The sequence below is a fragment of the Odocoileus virginianus genome, chromosome 25, assembly GCF_023699985.2.
Source record: "Odocoileus virginianus isolate 20LAN1187 ecotype Illinois chromosome 25, Ovbor_1.2, whole genome shotgun sequence".
Taxonomy (NCBI): Eukaryota; Metazoa; Chordata; class Mammalia; order Artiodactyla; family Cervidae; genus Odocoileus; species Odocoileus virginianus.
The window spans coordinates 20,569,127-20,592,720 of NC_069698.1; the positions used below are offsets into that span (position 1 = coordinate 20,569,127).

Genomic DNA, 23,594 nt, shown 5'->3' on the forward strand with positions numbered 1-23,594 from the left:
TTTGTTACTACAAGAATTGGCAGGGGCTGTTTTTATGGAAGAGGAGAAGAGGGCCAGGTGGGTTTGAGAGAGAAGGAAACTGATGGCATCAGAGGATTTGACTTGCATGCTTGGATATTTGGTGGAAACATGAAGATCAGGAAGAATATAGTTTGACACCATTGGAGGTAATTGGAAAAGAGATACAAAAGTATGACATTGGTTTGAATAAATACAAATAAAGTTATTTGTAGAAGATTCAGATAGCAATATCTGAAAATATATGTCTGATAAATTAAGAAAATGGGACTGTCTTGGATTTATACAATTGAAATAATTAGCTAAATATATAACAGTGAAATCACTTATGAAGTGTATGTAGCAAGAAGGAGACAGATGTAGGAGGGATATTTATATTTAAAGAGTATGGACAAAAGGTCAGAGAAGTGAAAAAAATAAGTGTTGTAATAATAGAAAAAAAATTCAAGGAAAAGATAAACAAAACACTTTAAGCACATGTAAGATGATGTTTCAAAGGAGGAAAAACTAGAAAGGAGAACATTGAAAACTGAAGTGAAAGCCTGGATCCAATAAATTTAGAACCTCCAATGTAGCAAGATATAGTTAAATAGAGTACTTTTATTGCATTGAAAACTAAATAGGTGGTGAGGAAATGGAGATATAATTATAGGCAAACATTTTGAGGGATATAGCCATTCATAGTTGTATCTTTAGTCTTAAAGTATAATTTAGTACAAAAAGGGACTCAAATATTCAGTGAATAAAGAAATTTATAAATATAATAATTAAGGTCATTTGGTAATAACTTGCTAAAAAAATCACTTGTCTGATGAATGGATAAATTATATGAAGAAAAATGTCCATGAGAGAAGACCAAGTTTATTAATTATCTATTGTTACATAACAATATTACTACAAAATTAGTGGACTAAAACAATTCATTTTATTTTTTTCCATTTATTTTTATTAGTTGGAGGCTAATTACTTTACAATATTGTAGTGGTTTTTGTCATACATTGACATGAATTAGCCATGGATTTACATGTATTCCCCATCCTGATCCCCCCTCCCACCTCCCTCTCCACCCGATCCCTCTGGGTCTTCCCAGTGCACCAGGTCCAAGCACTTGTCTCATGCATCCAACCTGGGCTGGTGATCTGTTTCACCCTAGATAATATACATGTTTTGATGCTAGAACATCTCTTGAAACATCCCACCCTCGCCTTCTCCCAGAGTCCACAAGTCTGTTCTATACATCTGTGTCTCTTTTTCTGTTTTGCATATAGGGTTATCATTACCATCTTTCTAAATTCCATATATATGTGTTAGTATACTGTATTGGTCTTTATCTTTCTGGCTTACTTCACTTTGTATAATGGGCTCCAGTTTCATCCATCTCATTAGAACTGATTCAAATGAATTATTTTTAATGGCTGAGTAATATTCCATGGTGTATATGAACCACAGCTTCCTTATCCATTCGTCTGCTGATGGGCATCTAGGTTGCTTCCATGTCCTGGCTATTATAAAAACAGTGCTGCGATGAACATTGGGGTGCATGTGTCTCTTTCAGATCTGGTTTCCTCGGTGTGTATGCCCAGGAGTGGGATTGCTGGGTCATATGGCAGTTCTAGTTCCAGTTTTTTAAGAAATCTCCATACTAACAGACAACACTGAAATACAAAGGATCATAAGAAACTACTACCAGCAGCTTTATGCCAATAAAATGGACAACTTGGAAGAAATGGACAAATTCTTAGAAAAGTATAACTTTCCAAAACTGAACCAGAAAGAAATAGAAGATCTTAACAGACCCATCACAAGCAAGGAAATCGAAACTGTAATCAGAAATCTTCCAGCAAACAAAAGCCCAGGACCAGATAGCTTCACAGCTGAATTCTATCAAAAATTTAGAGAAGAGCTAACACCTATCTTACTCAAACTCTTCCAGAAAATTGCAGAAGAAGGTAAACTTCCAAACTCATTCTATGAGGCCACCATCACCCTAATTCCAAAACCAGACAAAGATGCCACAAAAAAAAGAAAACTACAGGCCAATATCACTGATGAACATAGATGCAAAAATCCTTAACAAAATTCTAGCAAACAGAATCCAACAACATATTAAAGAAATCAAACATCATGACCAAGTGGGCTTTATCCCAGGAATGCAAGGATTCTTTAATATCTGCAAATCAATCAATGTAATACACCACATTAACAAATTGAAAGATAAAATCCATATGATTATCTCAATAGATGCAGAAAAAGCCTTTGACAAAATTCAACATCCGTTTATGATTAAAACTCTCCAGAAAGCAGGAATAGAAGGAACATACCTCAACATAATAAAAGCTATATATGACAAACCCACAGCAAGCCTTACCCTCAATGGTGAAAAATTGAAAGCATTTCCCCTAAAATCAGGAACAAGATAAGGGTGTCCACTCTCACCACTACTATTCAACATAGTTTTGGAAGTGTTGGCCACAGCAATCAGAGCAGAAAAAGAAATAAAAGGAATCCAGATAGGAAAAGAAGAAGTGAAACTTTTGCTGTTTGCAGATGACATGATCCTCTACATAGAAAACCTTAAAGGCTCTACTAGAAAATTACTAGAGCTAATCAATGAATATAGTAAAGTTGCAGGATATAAAACAATTCATTTCAGTTTGTGTAGCTCAAGAGCCTGGGCATACAGAAGCTGAGTGCTCTGATTCAGAGTCTCATAAAACTGCTATTAAGATTTCCATTAGACTGGGGTCTCACCTGAGGCTTGTTGTGAGGGATCTGCTTTCAAACACTTTTAATTGCCTGCACTGAATTCCTTGTGAGATTTTGGATTGAGAGCCTCAATTTCTTAGTACTGATTGGCTAGCGTCTATCTTTAATACCTCTCCATATGGGTTTCCCAATAAGGCTGTTTCTTTCTTCAGAGCCAAAAACAGGGAACATCTTCTTGAGAGATGAACACCACAATCTTAGGCATTATAATTAGAAAAATGACAGCCTATTCAGTTCAGTTAAGTTCAGTTGCTCAGTCATGTCCAACTCTTTTCCATCCCATGAACTGCAACACACCAGGCTTCCATGTCCATAACCAACTCCTGGAGCTTGCTCAAACTCATGGCCATCGAGCTGCTGATACCATCCAACCATCTCATCATCTGTTGTCCCCTTCTCCTCCTGCCTTCAGTCTTTCCCAGCTTCAGGGTCTTCAAATGAGTCAGTTCTTCACTTCAGGAAGCCAAAGTATTGGAGCTTCAGCTTCAGCATGAGTCCTTCCAATGAATATTCAGGACTGATTTCCTTTAAGGTTGACTGGTTTGATCTCCTTCCAGTCCAAGAGACTCTCAGGAGTCTTCTTCAACTCCACAGTTTAAAAGCATTAATTCTTCAGTGCTCAGCTTGTTTTATAGTCCAACACTCACATCCATACATGACTACTGGAAAAACTAAACTTTTGATGAGACTGACTTTTGTTGGCAAAGTAATATCTTTGATTTTTAATATGCTGCCTAGCTTGGTCATAGCTTTTCTTCCAAGGGGCAAACATCTTTTAGTTTCCTGGCTGCAGTTACCATCAGCAGTGATTTTGGAGCCCGAGAAAATAAAGTCTGTCACTGTTTCCATTGTTTCAGCAAGTATTTGCCATAAAATGATGGGATCAGATGCCATGATCTTCATTTTTTGAATGTTAACTTTTAAGCCAACTTTTCACTCTCCTCTTTCACTTTCATCAAAAGTTTCTTCAGTTCCTCTTTGCTTTCTGCCATAAGGGTGGTGTCATCTGTGTATCTGAGGTTATTGATATTTCTCCCGGCAAACTTGATTCCAACTTGTGCTTTATCCAGCTCAGTATTTCCCATGATGTACTCTGCATGTAAGTTAAATAAGCAGGGTGACAATATACAGCCTTGATGTACTCCTTTCCCAATTTGGAACCAGTCTGCTGTTCCATGTCCATTTCTAACTGTTGCTTCTTGACCTGCAGATTTCTCAGGCAGGTAAGGTGGTCTGATATTCCTACCTCTTTAAGAATTTTTTTCAGTTTGTTGTGACCCACAAGAAAGACTTTAGTGTAGTCAATGAAACTGAAGCAGAAGTAGATGTTTTTTTGGAATTCTCTTGTTTTTTCTATGATCCAACATATGTTGGCAATTTAATCTCTGGTTCTTCTGCCTTCTCTAAATCCAGCTTAAACATCTGGAATTTTTTGATTCATGTCATATTGAAGCCTAGCATGGAGAATTTTGAGCATTGTTTTGCTAGGGTGTGAGATGAGTGCAATTTCTGCAGTAGTTTGAACATTCTTTGGCATTGCCTTTCTTTGGGATTGGAATGAAAACTGGCCTTTTCCAGTCCTGTGGCCACTGCTGAGTTTTCCTAATTTGCTGGCATATGGAGTACAGCACTTTAACAGCATCATCTTTTGGGATTTGAAATAGCTCAGCTGAAATTTCATCACCTCCACTAGCTTTGCTCATAGTGATGCTTCCTGAGGCCCACTTGACTTTGCAATCCAGGATGTCTGACTCTAGGTAAGTCATCACACCATCATGCTAATCCAGGTCTTTAAGATCTTTTTTGTACAGTTGTTTTTTGTAATTTTTTAGTTCTTCTTTGTATTCATATTTATTTACAAATATATTAACTTAATGTATTTATAAGCATCAAACTTATAAACAACCAGGAAAAATGGACATGCTGCAAAATGTCATGACTAATTTAATTTTTTTTATTATCCCTTTTAGCACAAAATAAGGAGCTGCTGATTCTATTCTTGTCATATAAGGGAAGAAACTACAAAAATCTGATTAGTCACATATATAGTTAATTTGCAGTTCTTCAAAATTAAATGGTTTAAAGGATTGTTTGACTCAGAAGTCAAAGTGCTCCTATAGTTTCCTAAACAGTGTGGAATGAATCATGTTCCTGTAGGGATTTCCCTGTATTCTAATCTTCAACTGCATATGAACTATTAAAGTGTTCAATTGCATCTGGAGAGCCCACACAACTAATTTCAGGCACTAAATAACCGGTGGTGAATAAAAATAGCTAAATGTAATACAGGTATTTATTGAAAGGGAAATCAACTTGTTACACCATCAAATTGACAGTCACTCTGTAAATGATGCACTCTTTGATAAACCTAATATGATATATCAAAGAGAAGAAATAAATACTATTTCTTATGTCAACTCAGTCAACCTACTTCTCCTGAGACCTTGAGAAAAGACAAATTTAAGTATTACATTTTTGTTCTACTTTCCATATTGGGAAAAAAAAAAAAAAAACTGGTTTGAAAGGAAATAGCCACAGACTTTGTAATAGTTTGAAAGTGAAACGTGAAAGAGAAAGTCACTCTGTTGAGTCCAACTCTTTGCGACCCCATGAACTATTACAGTCCATGGAATTCTCCAAGTCAGAATACTGGAGTGAGTAACCTTTTCCTTCTCCAGGGGATCTTCCCAACCCAGGGATCGAACCCAGGTCTCCCACACTGTAGGCAGATTTGTTATCAACCGAGCCACAGGGGAAGCCATAATAACAGTTTAAACTTTACCAAATGTCATTATTACTACTTTTGAATATAATCCCTAAAAAAGTTATTATATCAAAAAATACTAAGCTTGGTAAAGGATTAAAAATGTATCTAATAACACAAGAACATTTATGTACTCTAAATAGATGTCACTCATGAGATAAAAGAATCCTTTATTAACAATGTTTCTCTGACCACTCCTAACCTATAAATTCAACATACATCAGTGAATGACCTTTGAAGGTAAAAACTCTTCCTCATGTAACAGGCATTTGATCCATATTAATGTTTGATCTTGTTACAAAGGTAAATTGAATGAAATCAAAACAATTTTAAATGAGTAGAAAGTAGGATAAGTATACAGATTGAGAGTTGTATACATCTAGGAAACAGAAAAAAGCTAAATTATTCACTTTAAACTATTACAGTTAATACCTTAGATGGCACAACAACCTAATCTTAGTAAACATATCCTTTATGTACAAATATAATTGTTTATAGGATAGACGAGCTCTGAAAAATGTTAAAACTCTAAATGTCTTGAGTATAGATGCAATGCATTTCTTTGCCGTTCATTAATGAAGCATTTCGAAAGAGGCATTTGCCACATGGTCATCAATGTGTATGTCAGGTATCGTCACGAATATAACAGACTCTCAACATTCAGGATACCAGAGAAAAACAGCAAAGAAGCTCTGCCAAATGTGTCCATAGGAGGAAACATGGAAGTAGAAGAGTCATTTTCCTAATTCTCTGAGATACCCACTCCTCTATATCCACTTAGCCATGTTCCTTGCTCAAGGAGGAAGGAGGGGAGCTCTACCCCAAGGCACAAAGCTTCTACTTACCTTTTCTCCCTATATGGAAAAGAAATGAGCACAATTAAGAAGATAGCAATACAGTCAATGTCTTTACATGTTGGTGAGTCTGACATTAATGTTATCATGCAGTGAGTGGACAAAAGTTAATAAAAGAATATGACAAATATTACAGTTAGTGCATCAGTTTTCTAAGTCATCAAACTCCATTCTAAGTACAATTCTTAAGTGCATTTGAAGTTTGAGTGTGAGACCTCGATATCACTTGTGCCTTTTTTCACGTCTTAGGATTAAAGCAGTCACTAAGACAAAGATGATTTGTGTTGAACTGGAGCCTGCCACTAAGACAAAGATGATTTGTGTTGAACTGGAGCCTGCCAGGCTCCTCTGGAGCCTATATGCAAAACAGGAAAAGAGACACAGATGTACAGAACAGACTTTTGGACTCTGTGGGAGAAGGCGAGGGTGGGATGTTTCGAGAGAACAGCATCGAAACATGTATATTATCTATGGTGAAACAGATCACCAGCCCAGGTTGGATGCATGAGACAAGTGCTAGGGCCTGGTGCACTGGGAAGACCCAGAGGGATCGGGTGGAGAGGGAGGTGGGAGGGGGGATCGGGATGGGGAATACATGTAAAAACCATGGCTGATTCATGTCAATGTATGACAAAACACACTACAATATTGTGAGGTAATTAGCCTCCAACTAATAAAAATAAATGAAAAAAAAATTATAACACATACCGTTTTAAAAAATTAAAAAAAAAAAAAAAAAGAATACCTCAGTGGGTTGCCATCCCCTTCTCCAGGTTATCTTCCCAACCCAGGGATCAAACCTGGGTCTCCCACATTGCAGGCAGATTCTTTATTGTCTGAGTTACCAGGAAAGCCCTGCGATACTACTACTCCCTGTTTAAGTAAAGTCAAGTTTTCCTAAAGTAGGTTGAGGTAAAGAACTCATAAAGTAACTTACCTTTTATAGTAGATTATCTTCATCTTGCTCAATTTTAAAAAATATTTTTATTGTGGTCACAATTTAAAATCACATAATAGAAAACAGGCTACTTTAACCATGTTGAACTGTACACCAAGAACATTAACATTGTTGTGCAACTTTCATCATCCATCTCCCAAATTTTCTACCTCCTAAACAAGCTCTGTCCCCGTTAAACACTAACTCTGCATTCTCCCTCCCCACACGAATATACGAATGTACTTTCTGACTCTATGAATTTGACTATTCTAGGCATCCATATGAGTGGAATCAAACATTATTTTCCTGCATCTAATGTATATTGGAGTGAATTTTTAAGGTTGCTATATGTGTTACAAACAGATATGCTCTTTTTTCCTTATGCTATACAGTAAGTTCTTACTAGTTATATATTTTATTCATAATATCAACAGTGTGTATGTGTGTATGTGTGTATATGTGTATGTATATATGAGATGAAATGACATATATTTCATATATACATAATATAGGACAATATATATTGATGCATAATACATAATCAATGTATATTATGATACATAATATCAACAGTGATAAATACACACGCAATCACAGTCTCCTAATAGACCCTACCACCACGTCCCCCTGCCCTGGTGTCCATACTTTTGTTCTTTACATCTGTGTCTCTATTTCAGCTTTGAATGAGGGTCATCTGTACTCTTTGACTAGATTACACACATACACACACACACACACACACACACACACATATGCTGTGTGCTCTGCTTAGTCACTCAGTTGTGTCCAACTCTTTGCCACCCCATGGACTATAGCCTGCCAGTCACCTCTGTCCATGGGGATTCTCTAGCCAGGAAATCTGGAGTGGGTTGGCATGCCCTTCTCCAGAGGATTCTCCCAACCCAGGGATTGAACCCAGGTCTCCTGCACTGCAGGTGGATGTTTCACAGTCTGAGCCACCAGGGGGGCTCTTGTTTTACTCTTTCTTGCTTACTTTACTCTGCATGGCCATCTCTAGGTCCATCCACATCTCCGCAGATGGTACAAGTTCATCCTTTTTATGGCTGACAATACTTTGGCCACCTCACGCGAAGAGTTGACTCGTTGGAAAAGATCCTGATGCTGGGAGAGATTGGGGGCAGGAGGAGAAGGGGGTGAAAGGTGATGAGATGGCTGGATGGCATCACTGGCTCGATGGGCATGAGTTTGAGTGGACTCCGCGAGTTGGTGATGGACAGGGAGGCCTGGCGTGCTGCGATTCATGAGGTCGCAAAGAGTCGGACACGACTGAGCGACTGAACTGAACTGAACTGAATATTCCACTAAAAGTGTGTGCCACAACTTCTTTATATATTCCTCTATTGATGGACACTTAGGTTTCTTTCATGTCCTGACTGTTGTAAATAATGCTATGATGAACATTGGGGTGCAAGTATCTTTTGGAACTATGGTTTTCTCCAGATACATGCCTAGGAGTGGAATTGCATGATCATATGGTAACTGTATTTTTACTTTTTAAGGAACCTCCATTCTCTTCTCCACAGTGGCCGTATCAGTTTATATTCCCACCAACAGTATCAGAGGGCCTGCTTTTCTCCAGGATTTATTGTTTGTATATTTTTTGATGATGGCCATTCAGATCATGAACTCCTTATTGGCAAATTCAAACTTAAATTGAAGAAAGTAGGGAAAACCATTAGACCATTCAGGTATGACCTAAATCAAATCTCTTTTGATTATACAGTGGAAGTGATGAATCGATTCAAGGGACTAGATCTGATAAATTGAGTGCCAGAAGAACTATGCACAGAGGTTCATGACATTGTTCAAGAGGCAGTGATCCTCAAGAAAGATCCTCAGGTGATCTAGTATTGCCATCTAAGAACTTGCCATCTATCTAAGATCCTCCATTATCAAGAAAAATAAATGCAAAAAAGGAAAATGGTTATCTAGAAGGCCTTACAAATAGCTGAGAAAAGAAGTGAAAGGCAAATGACAAAAGGAAAGATATACCCATTTGAATGTAGCATTCCAAAGAATAGCAAGGAGAGATAAGAAAGCTTTCATCAGTGATCAATGAAAAGAAATAGAGGAAAACAATAGAATGGGAAAGACTAGAGATCTCTTCAAGAAAATTATAGATACCAAAGGAACATTTCATGCAAAGATGGGCTCAATAAAGGACAGAAATGGTATGGACCTAACAGAAGAAGAAGATATTAAGAAGAGGTGGCAAGAGTACACAGAAGAAGTATACAAAAGAGATCTTCATAACCCAAATAACCACGATGGTGTGATGACTCACTGAGATCAAGACATCCTGGAAAGTGAAGTCAAGTGGGCCTCAGGAAGCATCACTATGAACAAAGCTAGTGGAGGCGATGAATTCCATTTGAGCTATTTCCTACGGCCATACCACCCTGAACACACCCGATCTCGTCCATTTGAGCTATTTCAAACCCTAAAAGATGATGCTGCACTTCATATGCCAGCAAATTAGGAAAACTCAGCAGTGGCCACAGGACTGGAAAAGGCCCGTTTTCATTCCAATCCCAAAGAAAGGCATTGCCAAAGAATGTCCAAACTACTGCACAATTGAACTTATCTCACATGCTAGCAAAGTAATGCTCAAAATTCTCCAAGCTAGGCATCAATAGTATCTGTAGACCAACAACGTTCAGATGTTCAATGTGGATGTAGAAAAGGCAGAGGAACTGACAGATCAAATTGCCAACATGTATTGTATCATCAAAAAAGCAAGAGAGTTCCAGGGAAACACCTACTTCTGCTTTATTGATTACACCAAAGGCTTTGACTGTGTGGATTACAACAAGCTGTGGAAAGTTCTTAGATAGATGGCAATACCAGACCACCTGAACTTCCTCCTGAAAAATCTGTATGCAGGTCAAGAAGCAACAGTTAGAACCAGACATGGAACAACAGACTGGTTCCATATTGGGAAAGAAGTATGTCAAGGCTGTATACTGTCACTCTACTTATTTAACTTATATGCAGAGTACATCATGTGAAAGGTTGGGTTGGATGAAGCACAGCTGGAGTCAAGATTCCTGGGAGAAATATCAATAAATTTATATATGCAGATGACATCACTCATAGGGCAAGAAGTGAAGAAAAACTAAAGAGCCATTTGTTGAAAGTGAAAGAAGAGATTGAAAAAGTTGGCTTAAAGTTCATCATTCAGAAAACTAAGATCATGGCATCCAGTCCCATCACTTCATGGCAAACACATGCTGAAACAATGGAAATAGTAACAGACTATTTTTTGGGGCTCCAAAATCACTGCAGATGGTGATTGCAGCCATGAAATTAAAAGACACTTGCTGCTTGGAAGAAAAGCTATAACCAACTTAGACAGCATATTAAAAAGCAGAGACATTATTTTGCCAACAAAGGTCTATATTATCAAAGCTTTGGTTTCTCCAGTAGTCATGTATGGATGTGAGAGTTGGACTATAAAGAAATCTGAGCACTGAAGAACTGATGCTTTTGAACCGTGTTGTTGGAGAAGATGCTTGAGAGTCCTTTGGACTGCAAGGAGACCCAACAAGTTCATCCTAAAGGAAATCAGCCTGGAATATTCATTGCAAGTACTGATGCTGAAGCTGAAACTTCACCTGAAGTGAATAACTGACTCATTGGAGAAGACTCTGATGCTGGGAAAGATTGAAGGAGGAGGAGAAGGGGATGACAGAGGATGAGATGGTTGGATGGCATCTCCAACTCAATGGACATGAGTTTGGGTAGACTCTGGGAGTTGGACAGGGAAGACTGGCATGCTGCAGTCCATGGGGGTCACAGAGTCAGACATGACTGAGCAACTGAACTGTAGTGATTCTGACTGGTGTGAGGTGGTACCTCACTGTATTTTTGATTTGCATTCCTCAGCATCACTAATTATTACATTAGTGATGTTGAGCATCTTGTCACATGCCTCTTGGCCATCTGTATATCTTCTTTGGAGAAATGTCAGTTTAGGTCTTCTGTTTACTTTTTTTCCCTCATTTATTTTTATTAGTTGGAGGATAATTACTTTATAATATTGTAGTGGTTTTTGCCATACATTGACATGAATCAGCAATGGATTTACATGTGTTCCCCATCCTGATCCCCCCTCGCGCCTCCCTCCCCATCCCATCCCTCTGGGGTCTTCCCAGTGCACCAGCCCTGAGCACTTGTCTCATGCATCCAACCTGGGCTGGTGATCTGTTTCACCCTTGATAGTATACTTGTTTCAATGTTATTCTCTCAGAACATCCTACCCTTGCCTTCTCCCACAGAGTCTAAAAGTCTGTTCTGTACATCTGTGTCTCTTTTTCTGTTTTGCATATAGAGTTATCATTACCATCTTTTTAAATTCCATATATATGTGTTAGTATACTGTATTGGTCTTTATCTTTCTGGCTTACTTCACTCTGTATAATGGGTTCCAGTTTCATCCATCTCATTAGAACTGATTCAAATGAATCACTGCAGGATCCTCTATGACCCACCTCCCAGAATATTGGAAATAAAAGCAAAAATAAAAAAATGGGACCTAATTAAACTTAAAAGCTTTTGAACAACAAAGGAAACTATAAGCAAGGTGGAAAGACAGCCCTCAGAATGGGAGAAAATAATAGCAAACGAAGCAACAGACAACGGATAATCTCAAAAATATACAAGCAACTACTGCAGCTCAATTCCAGATATATAAATGACCCAATCAGAAAATGGGCCAAAGAACTAAACAGACATTTCTCCAAAGAAGACATACAGATGTCTAACAAACACATGAAAAGATGCTCAACATTACTCATTATCAGAGAAATGCAAATCAAAACCACAATGAGGTACCATTACATGCCAGTCAGGAAGCTGCTATCCAAAAGTCTACAAGCAATAAATGCTGGAGAGGGTGTGGAGAAAAGGGAACCCTCTTACACTGTTGGTGGGAATGCAAACTAGTACAGCCGCTATGGAAAACAGTGTGGAGATTCCTTAAAAAACTGGAAATAGAACTGCCATATGACCCAGCAATCCCACTCCTGGGCATACACACTGAGGAAACTAGATCTGAAAGAGACACGTGCACACCAACGTTCATGGCAGCAGTGTTTATAATAGCCAGGACATGGAAGCAACCTAGATGCCCATCAGCAGACGAATGGATAAGGAAGCTATGGTACATATACACAGTGGAATATTACTCAGCCATTAAAAAGAATTCTGTTCACTTTTGATTGGATTTTTTTGGGGTGAGGCACTATTGAGCTACATGAGCTGCTTGTATATTTTATAGATTAATCCCTTGTCTGTTGCTTCATTTGCAAATATTTTATCCCATTCTGGGAGTTGGCTATCATTTTTTTTTTTAGTAGTGGAGTTTTAGGCCAGAAATTCAACTGACTTTTTCATAAACTAGTCCTAAATATCAGTTTCATAAATATTTTCATTATTTCATTTGTATATATTACTTTACTTTGTTGTAACCACACTTTAAATATGTCTTCAAGTTAAAAAAAATAAACTTTAAAAAGTAAAACCCAAGTTATTTTATAATTTAATATTAATTTTTTTAAATGTACAATTTCTACTTCCTGAAGCTCCATTAGATACTTAACATTGGAAAAATATATGAAAAATATTTCTGCCATAAAATATTGATTTATAATTGAATATTCAATCAGCTTTTATTCTTAAGAAAATAAACAAGATACAAGGTATTTGCATGCTTTCCACCCAGGCTGATAGTATACATCATGGTCAACACCAGAAGTTTATGTTTAAATCTGAGGGAAACTGGAAAAAACCACTAAATTTCTGTTCCTTCCTACAATTACTACATTTTGTCCAGTGTCTCAAAGCACTCAGGGCCTGTCTTCTCCTAGGCACCCCAAATCTTATTTCAAAATATTTCAATATATCCATATTGCAAAGCACTCAGAGAAGGCAATGGCACCCCACTCCAGTACTCTTGCCTGGAAAATCCCATGGATGGAGGAGCCTGGTAGGCTGCAGTCCATGGGGTCACGAAGAGTCAGACATGACTGAGCGACTTCACTTTCACTTTTCACTTTTATGCATTGGAGAAGGAAATGGCAACCCACTCCAGTGTTCTTGCCTGGAGAATCCCAGGGATGGGGTCGCACAGAGTCGGACACGACTGAAGGTGACTTAGCAGCAGCATTGCAAAGCACTTAATGAATTAACAGAATTAATTTTCCATATTTCCATCAAAGTGACTATTTTAAGAGAAAGAAATATTACTTGAGAGATTAAAAGTCAATGATATTCTGAGGTCTTCTGGGGAAATACCTTCTGGGGGATCACCTGAAATTGTATCATAACCCTCACTTAAGCCTTGAACTCTGCCCTCTAAGGGCTAGTTACAGTGGCACTGAGGGAAAAGACCTAGATTTGAAATGACTAAGATAAAAACAATTAAACATATATGCTAATGCTAATAATGCTTATTTTTAAATGGAATGTACTTACCCTAAGGAATTCAGAGAAGGAAGTTTCAGAGAAAGAAAATTTTACCATATAGCTAAAGACTGGATAAGGCTGGAGAAGCAAGGTAAAGCACAGATGAGTCCAGGGTTGTGTAATTTAAAATACAGTAATAACGTACTTAAAAAAAAAAAAAAAAAAACACGTCACTTCAGAATAAGATGATTTCATTATTTCCTTTTAATAAATCAGAAGACTTTAGAACCAAACGGGTTGAAAAATTTCCCTATTCTTTTCTCCTTCAACAAGAGTGATGTGTTTATTATCAGAGAGAGTTGCAAGAATTTTTTAAAAAAATTAACATTAATTGATTTGTTTTCTCATTGGAATTATCTTTTGCTCCTTTCTCACATTTTACTCTGAAGAATCTAGCAGCTAGTATGGTGCAAATACAAGAACTGCTACCCACAAATAGAAACTTACATGGTTAGGAGAAAAAAGACAGGTCTTCTACTTTTTGGGCAGAACATATTTTTTTTTTCCCCCCCATCAAATGACTTCTGAGAGAACAGTTTTTCTTGTTGACCTAGACAATATGAAATAGGATATAGTGGAATAACTTTATAGACTCTGAAACAGAGAAATCTTTATGGGAAACAACAACAAAAGCAAAACCCCAAAATAATACAAAATAGTCTCTTTTCTCCTTACCCCTATCCTTTTGCACTCAGCAGTTCATTCTTTACAACGCAAATGGATTTTCCTTTGCCTTCTTCCCTAATTAACCTTAGCATTAAATTTATTTAACTAAGATGCCCTATAACAAGGCTGGATATAAGAATATGCATGCTACTTCTCTCAAAATGTAACTCCTAAAACAGTTCAAAAAGCATAAGTAAAATCTGTAAAGGTCATTTTATCTTTTAGCAGTAGCATTTTCTCGCTGAGCCTTCTGAATTCACAGACTTTTCTTCCATTTTAGTTTTCTGCCCCTTCAAGCAGGTCACAGTACGAGCCTGATAGGAAAAGAAATGGGGTGCCTCTAATTCACTGCGAGTCTACTTGTGTTTCACTTTCTTCACATTTTACCTTTTGTCAGACTCCATTTAAAACCAAATAACTATTGGCCAAAGCCATGTCCACACAAAAATGGCAGAGTTAGATGTGTCCAAATAAGATCATAATTCTGCTTAGCTATAGCAGTTTACATGACTATGTGAAATACCAGCACCAAGCTAGAAGAAAAGTCTGCAATGAGCTTACTGAAATTGGACCCACCAAATCTATTTTCCTTGGTTTGGCCAGTGGTATCTGAAATCAAGATCAATTATTATCCATAAACAAATAAAAAAATGGTAAACTTTTAAAACATTTTAGAATTTTCATAAGTATGAAACACTTGTAGAGGAAGACATAAGACTACCAGAATATTATATTACATCATTTAAACTAGTTACTCATATAAACAAGTCTGGGCTTCCGCAGTGACTCAGAAGTAAAGAATCTGCCTGCCAATTCAGGAAATGTGGGTTCAATCCCTAGGTCAGAAAGATCCCCTAGAGAAGAAAATGGCAACTTAGGCCACTATTCTTGCCTGGGAAATTACATGAACAAAGGAACCTAGTGGGCTACCATCCACGGTGTCACAAAAGAATCAGACACAACTTAGCAACTAAGCAATAACCAATCTAACCATCATCCAGTACAGAGTATTCTATACATATTGTTGCTGATAACATCTACAAAAGATTTAGTTAACATATGAGTTTTTCAAACGATAGCTAAAGAAGTCATCAGAGATATACATAATACCTTCAAGGTTCTCTTCAGTCTACCAAGATACACTGTATATGTAAGTAAAGCATTCCACAAGCAGAGCACCATAATTTTCCTCTGCCTGTAGTCACAGTTACAGATTGTTATTGAAACTCTGTAACCAGAAACAAAGATGTGTGTTTTAACAAAATCCTATAAATCTGACCCCATTTGAAGAGGACTGATTCTACAACTGTGACCCAAACATGAAATTATAGGAAACAAAAATAGTACTTTTATAAAAAGAAATTCAGAATGATGTATATCTACTAAATGTTGCCTTTGACTCTTCTCACCTTTTACCTTCTATTGTTAAGAAGAGTGTGTTCATTTATATTTTCTCTATGGCAGATGCATTGATTTACAATGAGGCCATGTGCTAAAATTTAAGTTCTACTGTGTATGAAAGTCTGTCAATGTCAAAAAGAATACATCTGTTCTGCTTTCAGTATAAAGATAAGACATGAGAAATCCAGCTACTGGATAGAGCTTCTGGATGTTCTTTGGGAGCAAGTTGGAGCAAAGCTGTAGAACAGGTCTCTCATACTACTCCGCTGAACCGTGGTTACAGCCCTCCCAAAGAACTGGACTTAAACATTATCCTATCTGCCTGTGTTGGTTATTTCTGCAGTTGATCCTGATCAGATGTCAACCTCAACCATCAGCTACACTACTCCTATTTGTATATTCTCTGTGAGGTTAGATGATAATAAACTTCTTTCCCTTCTAAGGAAACAGGAAACCTGCCACAGTGAAGTTACCACTGGCCAGGCATTCAAATGCAGCGATTTTTCAAATAACATCTTGAGCTTTTAAAATCTTCTCTGACAGAAACTTCCACCAGCGTCCCTGGACTAAAAAATCTGGTTTAGGTTTGCAATATATAATATTATCAAAGATACCCATTTACCTAACTGGAAATGGAGCTCTAGTCTTAGGAGTAATTATGTGGCAGAGTTTTATCATTTATACAGTAAAGGAACCTCAAGCTAGAACCCAGAACGGCAGCTCACTTGAAAACCAAAACTTGATTTCTGCCACTCAAACTGTCCTTTGATGTGCACTTTCGTATCTTGTGTGTTTTTATGTTGATGACTTTTAAGATCTACTCTTAGCCATTTTAAAATATACAATTCAATATTATAACAATAGTCACTGTGCTATATATTACATATTCAGGATTTATTTATTTTATAACTGGAAGTTTGTAACTTTGGCTAGCTTTTCTCATTTCATCTACTCCCTACCCTTCACTTCTGGCAAACACCTATACATTCTTTGCATGTGTGAGCTCAGTTTTGTGTTTTCATTGTTTTAGATTCCACATATAAGTGAGGTCACACAGTATTCATCTTCCACTGTCTTATATCATTGAACGTGGATGGAGAATGAGGGTATTGTGCTGTTGCAAATGGTAATATTTCCTTTGTTTTTCTGGATGTACAATAATCTACATATAAATCATGTGATATTTTTATGCCACATTTTCTTCATTCATCCATTGGTGGGCAGTTAAGTTGCTTTTTATGTTTTGGCTGTGAATTTGCCAATGATGTAATGGACATGAGGGTGTATATATTTTTTTGAATTAATGGTTTACTTTCCTTGTGATATCCATTAGTGAGATTGCTAGATTATATGGTAGTTCTTTTTTAAATTTTTGGAGGAATGTCCATAGTGTTTTCCATAGTGGCTATATGAATTTACATTCCTACCAGCAGATCACGTGCTTCTTTCCTCCACGTTCTTGACAACACTTATTCCCTGTCTTTTTGATCACAGTTATACCAAGAACTGTGAGGTAATATTTCATTGTGGTTTTGATTTGCATTTCCCTGTTGGTTAGTGATGCTGAGCACCTTTTCATGTATCGCTTGTCTATCTGTATGTCTTCTGTAAAAAAAAAAAAAAAAAGTCTATTCAGATCCTCTGCCCATTTTTAAATGGAATTGTTTGGCTTTTGGTGTTGAGTTGCATGAGTTCTTTATATATTTTATTTATTTTTTTCATTTATTTTTATTAGTTAGAGGCTAATTACTTTACAACATTGCAGTGGTTTTTGTCATACATTGAAATGAATTAGCCATGGATTTACATGTATTCCCCATCCCGGTCCCATTGATTAGGTTGCCTTTTCATTTTATCAATGACTTCATTTCCTGGAAAAAAGGTTTTTTTTTTTTTTTAGTTTTACAGAGTCCCGCTTGTTTATTTTTATGTTCTTTTTGTCTTATTTTATTGTTCTTAAAGCCAAAAAAGTATTAACAAGTCCACTTTCAAAGAGCTTACAGCCTAAGTTTTCTTCTAGTTTACAAGTTCTAAGTCTTACATTCAAATCTCTAACCCATTTTCAAGTAATTTTCCTGTGTGTGTATATGTGTCAGTCCCTCAATCGTGTCTGACTCTTTGTGGACACGACTATAGTCTGTCAGGCTCCTCTGTCCATGGAATTCCACAGACAGCAATACTGGAGTGGGTTGCCATTCCCTTCTCTGGATCCCCAGGGGTTGAACCACATTACAGGAAGATTCTTCACCATCTGAGCCATCAAAGAAGCCCATAAATGATGGTCAAATTTCATTATTTTACAGGTGGCTGAACAGTTTTTCCAACACCATTTATTGAGACTTTCCATTCCCCATTGCATTTTCATCTTTCTCATAAATTACTTGACCACAAACATATGGGCTTATTTTGTTCCATTGTTATGTGTGTCTGTTTTATAATAATACCATGCTGTTTTTATTACTATAGTTTATAATATAGTTTGAAATCAGAAAGTGTGATGTCTCCAGCTTTACTCTTGTTTCTAAGGATTGCTTTGGCTATTCAGGTTTTTTGGGGGTTCCATGCACATTAAAGATTATTTAATTTCTCTAAGCTTTTATTTTTATTGAAGTATAGTTGCTGTATAATATTGTATAGGTCACAGATATGCAATATAGTGATTCATAATTTTAAAGGTTATACTCCATTATTATATAATGTTGGCTATATTTTTCAATGGACGTGGGTTTGGGTAGACTCTGGGAGTTGGTGATAGACAGGGAGGCCTAGCATGCTGTGGTTCATGGGGTCACAAAGAGTCAGACACGAATGAGCGACTGAATTGAACCAATATTTTTCATGTTATACAATACATCCTAGTACCTTATTTTATCCTTGTTTTATACCTAGAAGTTTGTAACTCTTAATCTCCTATCCCTATATTGACCCCCATTCCTTCTCCCTACCAGTAACCACTAATTTATTTTATATATCTGAGTCTGCTTTTTTGTTATATTCACTAGTTTGTTGTACTCTTTAGATGCTACATATAAGTGATATCATACAGTATTTCTCTTTCTCTGATTTACTTCACTTAGCATAATGCCTTCCAGGTCCATCCATCCATGCTACAACAAATGGCAAATTTTTATCCCCTTTTATAGCTGAGTAGTATTCCATTGTGTGTGTGTGTGTGTGTACCATATCTCTTTTATCATCAGTTGATGGACACTTTGGTTGCTTAGGTTGTTTCCACATCTTGACAATTGTAGATAATGTTGCTGTGAACATTGATGTGTATATATCAAATGTATAGGTTTATTATGTCCAAACTCTGTATTACCCTGTTTCATGTTCTGGTGTCAGAGTAACCCCTCAGTTTTAAGCAGCAAGAAAACCCATATGACTTCTTTGTGGGGACATTCACACAGCTTGACACATAGGTTCATTATATTTCATCAATATGGATCCAGGTAATCACTTCATGTCTCTCCTACTCCTTCAACCTTGCCTTATAATCTTGGTCATACCACATCAGGGGTGTTAATTGACACTGGCTTAGGTATTATTTGATTTTAGTAAGACATATTAAATTTAAAGGAGGCTTCAAGATTTAGGTTAAAAAATCCCTAAGATAGTGAAAAACACAGTGACCACTATTTATTGCCTTCTTAGACTTTCTTACGAGTTGTTTCTTACTAGTCTTAGCTAGGTCTTTCCTCCTGTTATACCTCAAATAATTCTCTTGTTCAGAGGGTCTTTGAAGGAAAAGATGCAAAGATATTCAAGGAGTTTCTATGCTTATTTTAAATTGTGTATATGGTGTCATATGCAGAATGAAAGAGGTTTATTTTTTCTACATACTGCATATTTTATAAAATGTTATATCTTCAATTATTCAATATTCTACATTTGTGTGACACAAATGTGTTTACTATGTACTTGCTATAGCTATGAATATTCTACACTAATAATGTAAAACTTATAATGTACAATTAGCATAATAGTTTCTAATCAATTTCACAGAGCATAGTGCTGAATTATTGCTGAATTTTTACCTTAATTTTTTTTTTTTTTTTTTTTGCAAAGCATTTGTTTCTGTCAAATAGTAAAAAGAATGTACAAGTTTCAGTATGGAGTTCTAATACTTCAATTAATGAGGAGCTAAAAATAAAAGTCTAGATTCCTTGAGACTCTCCAATCTACAATAGTATATGAATATTATTTATAAACTTAGCTAAGATAATAAACTTTCAAAGTTAATGAGGAAACTGTCTTAATTCTATAAATTAGGTTAAATTATTATCTTCTTATAGATTAAAAGTGAATAAGAAGAAACTAACCTTTAGTACGAGGGCATCAGAGGCCAGACAGACTGAAACCGCAATCACAGAAAACTATCCAATCTAATCACATAGACCAGAGCCTTGTCTAACTCAATGAAACTAAGCCATGCCGGGTAGGGCCACCCAAGATGGACGGGTCATGGTGGAGAGTTCTGGCAAAATGTGGTCCACTGGAGAAGGGAATGGCAAACCACTTCAGTATTCTTGCCTTGAGAACCCCATAAACAGTATGAAAAGGCAAAAAATAGGACACTGAAAGATGAACTACCCAGGTTGGTAGGTGCCCAATATGCTACTGGAGATCAGTGGAGAAATAACTCCAGAAAAAATGAAGAGATGAAGTCAAAGCAAAAACAACCCCTACTTGTGGATGTGACTGGTGATAGAAGCAAGGTCCGAAGTGGTAAAGAGCAATATTGCATAGGAACCTGGAATGTTAGGTCCATGAATCAAGGCAAATTGGAAGAGGTCAAACAGGGGATGGCAAGAGTCAACATCAACATTTTAGGAATCAGCGAACTAAAACAGACTGGAAAGGGGGAATTTAACTCAGATGACCATTATATCTACTACAGTGGGTAAGAATCACTTAGAGGAAATGGAGTAGCCATCATAGTCACCAAATGAGTCCAAACTGCAGTCTTTGCATGCAATCTCAAAAATGACAGAATGATCTCTGTTCGTTTCCAAGGCAAACCATTCAGTATCATGGTAATCCAAGTCTATGCGCTGACCAGTAATGCTGAAGAAGCTGAAGTTGAACGGTTCTATGAAGACCAACAAGACCTTTTAGAACTAACACCCAAAAAGAATCCATTCCCTTCATTATAGGGGACTTGAATACAAAACTACAAAGTCAAGAAACACCTGGAGTAACAGGCAAATTTGGCCTTGGAGTACAGAATGAAACAGGGCAAATAATAGCTGAGTTTTGCCAAGAAAACACACTGGTCATTGCAAACACTCTTTTCCAACAATACAAGAGAAGACTCTACACATGGACATCACCAGATGGCCAACACCAATATCAGATTGATTATATTCTTTGCAGCCCGAGATGGAGAAGTTCCATGCAGTCAGTAAAAAAAAAAGACCAGGAGCCGACTGTGGTTCAGATCATGAACCCCTTATTGCCAAATTCACACTTAAATTGAAGAAAGTAGGGGAAACCACTAGACCATTCAGGTATGACCTAAATCAAACCCCTTATGATTATACAGTAGCAGTGAGAAATTTAAGGGACTAAATCTGATAGACAGAGTGCCTGATGAACTATGGACAGAGGTTTGTGACATTGTACAGGAGACAGGGATCAAGACCATCCCCAAGAAAAATGCAAAAAACCAGAATGCCTGCCTCAGAGGCCTTACAAATAGCTATGAACAGAAGAGAAGTGAAAAGCAAAGGAGAAAAGGAAAGATATACCCTATTTGAATGCAGAGTTCCAAAGAATAGCAAGGAGAGATAAGAAAGCCTTCTTCAGTGATCAGTGCAAAGAAATAGAGAAAAACAATAGAATGGGAAAGATGAGATCTCTTCAAGTAAATTAGAGATACCAAGGAAACATTTCATGCAAAAATGGGCTCAATAAAGGACAGGAATGGTATTGCTCTAATAGAAGCAGAAGATATTAAGAAGAGGTGCCAAGAATACACAGAAGAACTTTACAGAAAGATTCTCATGATACAGATAATCTTGATGGTGTGATCACTCACCTAGAGCCAGACATCTTGGAATGCCAAGTCAAGTGGGCCTTATGGAGATCACTAAGAAGAAAGCCAGTGGAGGTGGTGGAATTCCAGTTAGGCTGTTTCAAATCCTAAAAGATGATGCTGTGAAAGTGCTGCACTCAATATGTCAGCAAATTTGGAAAACTCAGCAGTGACCACAGAACTGGAAAAGGTCAGTTTTCATTTCAATCCCAAAGAAAGGCAATGCCAAAGAAAGCTCAGACTACCTCACAATTGCACTAATCTCACATGCTAGTAAAGTAATGCTCATAATTCTCCAAGCCAGGCTTCAACAACATGTGAACCATGAAATTCCAAATGTTCAAGCTGCTTTTAAAAGAGGTAGAGGAACCAGAGATCAAATTGCCAACATGTGCTGGATCATCAAAAAAGCAAGAGAGTTCCAGAAAAACATCTACTTCTGCTTTATTGACGATGCCAAAATCTTTGACTGTGTGGATCACAACAAACTGTGGAAAATTTTGAAAGAGATGGCATTAACAGACCCCCTGACCTGCCTCTTGAGAAATCTGTACACAGGTCAGGAAGTAACAGTTAGAACTGGACATGGAAAAACAGACTGGTTCCAAATAGGAAAAGGAGTACGCCAAGGCTGTATATTGTCACCCTGCTGATTTAACTTATATGCAGAGTACATCATGAGAAACACTGGGCTGGATGAAGCACAAGCTGGAATCAAGATTGCCAGGAGAAATATCAATAACCTCAGATATGCAGATGACTCCACCCTTATGGCAGAAAGTGAAGAAAAACTAAAGAGCCTCTTGATGAAAGTGAAAGAGGAGAGTGAAAAAGTTGGCTTAAAACTCAACATTCAGAAAACTAAGATCATGGTATCCAGCCCCATCACTTCATGGCAACTAGATTGGGAAACATTGTAAACAGTGGCTGACTTTATCTTTTGGGGGGCTCCAAAATCACTGTAGGTGATGACTGCAGTGATTAAATTAAAAGACGCTTACTCCTTGGAAGGAAAGTTTTGACCAACCTAGATAGCATATTAAAAAGCAGAAGCATTACTTTGTCAACAAAGGTCCATCTAGTCAAGGCTATGGTTTTTCCAGTGGTCATGTATGGATGTGATAGTTGGACTATAAAGAAAGCTGAGCACAGAAGAATTGATGTTTTTGAACCGTGGTGTTGGAGAAGACTCTTGAGAGTCCCTTGGACTGCAAGGAGATCCAACCAGTCCATCCTAAAGGAGATCAGTCCTGAGTGTCCATTGGAAGGACTGATGTTGAAGCCTAAACTCCAATACTTTAGCCACATGGTGCTAAGAGCTGACTCATTTGAAAAGACCCTGATGCTGGGAAAGATTAAGGGCAGGAGGAGGGGATGATAGAGGAGGAGCTGTTTGGATGGCATCACCGACTCAATGGACATGAGTTTGAGTAAACTCTGGGAGTTGGTGATGGATAGGGAGGCCTGGCGTACTGCAGTCCATGGGGTCACAAAGAGTTGGACAGGACTGAGCGAAGGAACTGAACTGAAATATAGTACTGTTTATGACCCTTGAATGGAAGTAATTAGAAGGCATCTGTGACTAGATTTAGGGCAAAGAAGAACTGAACATTTATCGACCTTAAGAAGCCAAGAAAGTAAGATCTCAGCAAGGCATTTGACACA

At 37.3% G+C, this 23,594-nt stretch overlaps 1 long non-coding RNA gene across 1 annotated transcript in view; it reads left to right on the forward strand.

The window, feature by feature from the left end:
- Positions 1-15,499: 15,499 nt before the first annotated feature.
- The window catches only part of LOC110123540 (uncharacterized), a 72,300-nt gene continuing 64,205 nt past the window's right edge, over positions 15,500-23,594 (forward strand). Inside the window, exon 1 of the long non-coding RNA XR_002309541.2 lies at positions 15,500-15,641. This is a non-coding gene — a long non-coding RNA (uncharacterized lncRNA). The remainder of the gene's footprint in view (positions 15,642-23,594) is intronic.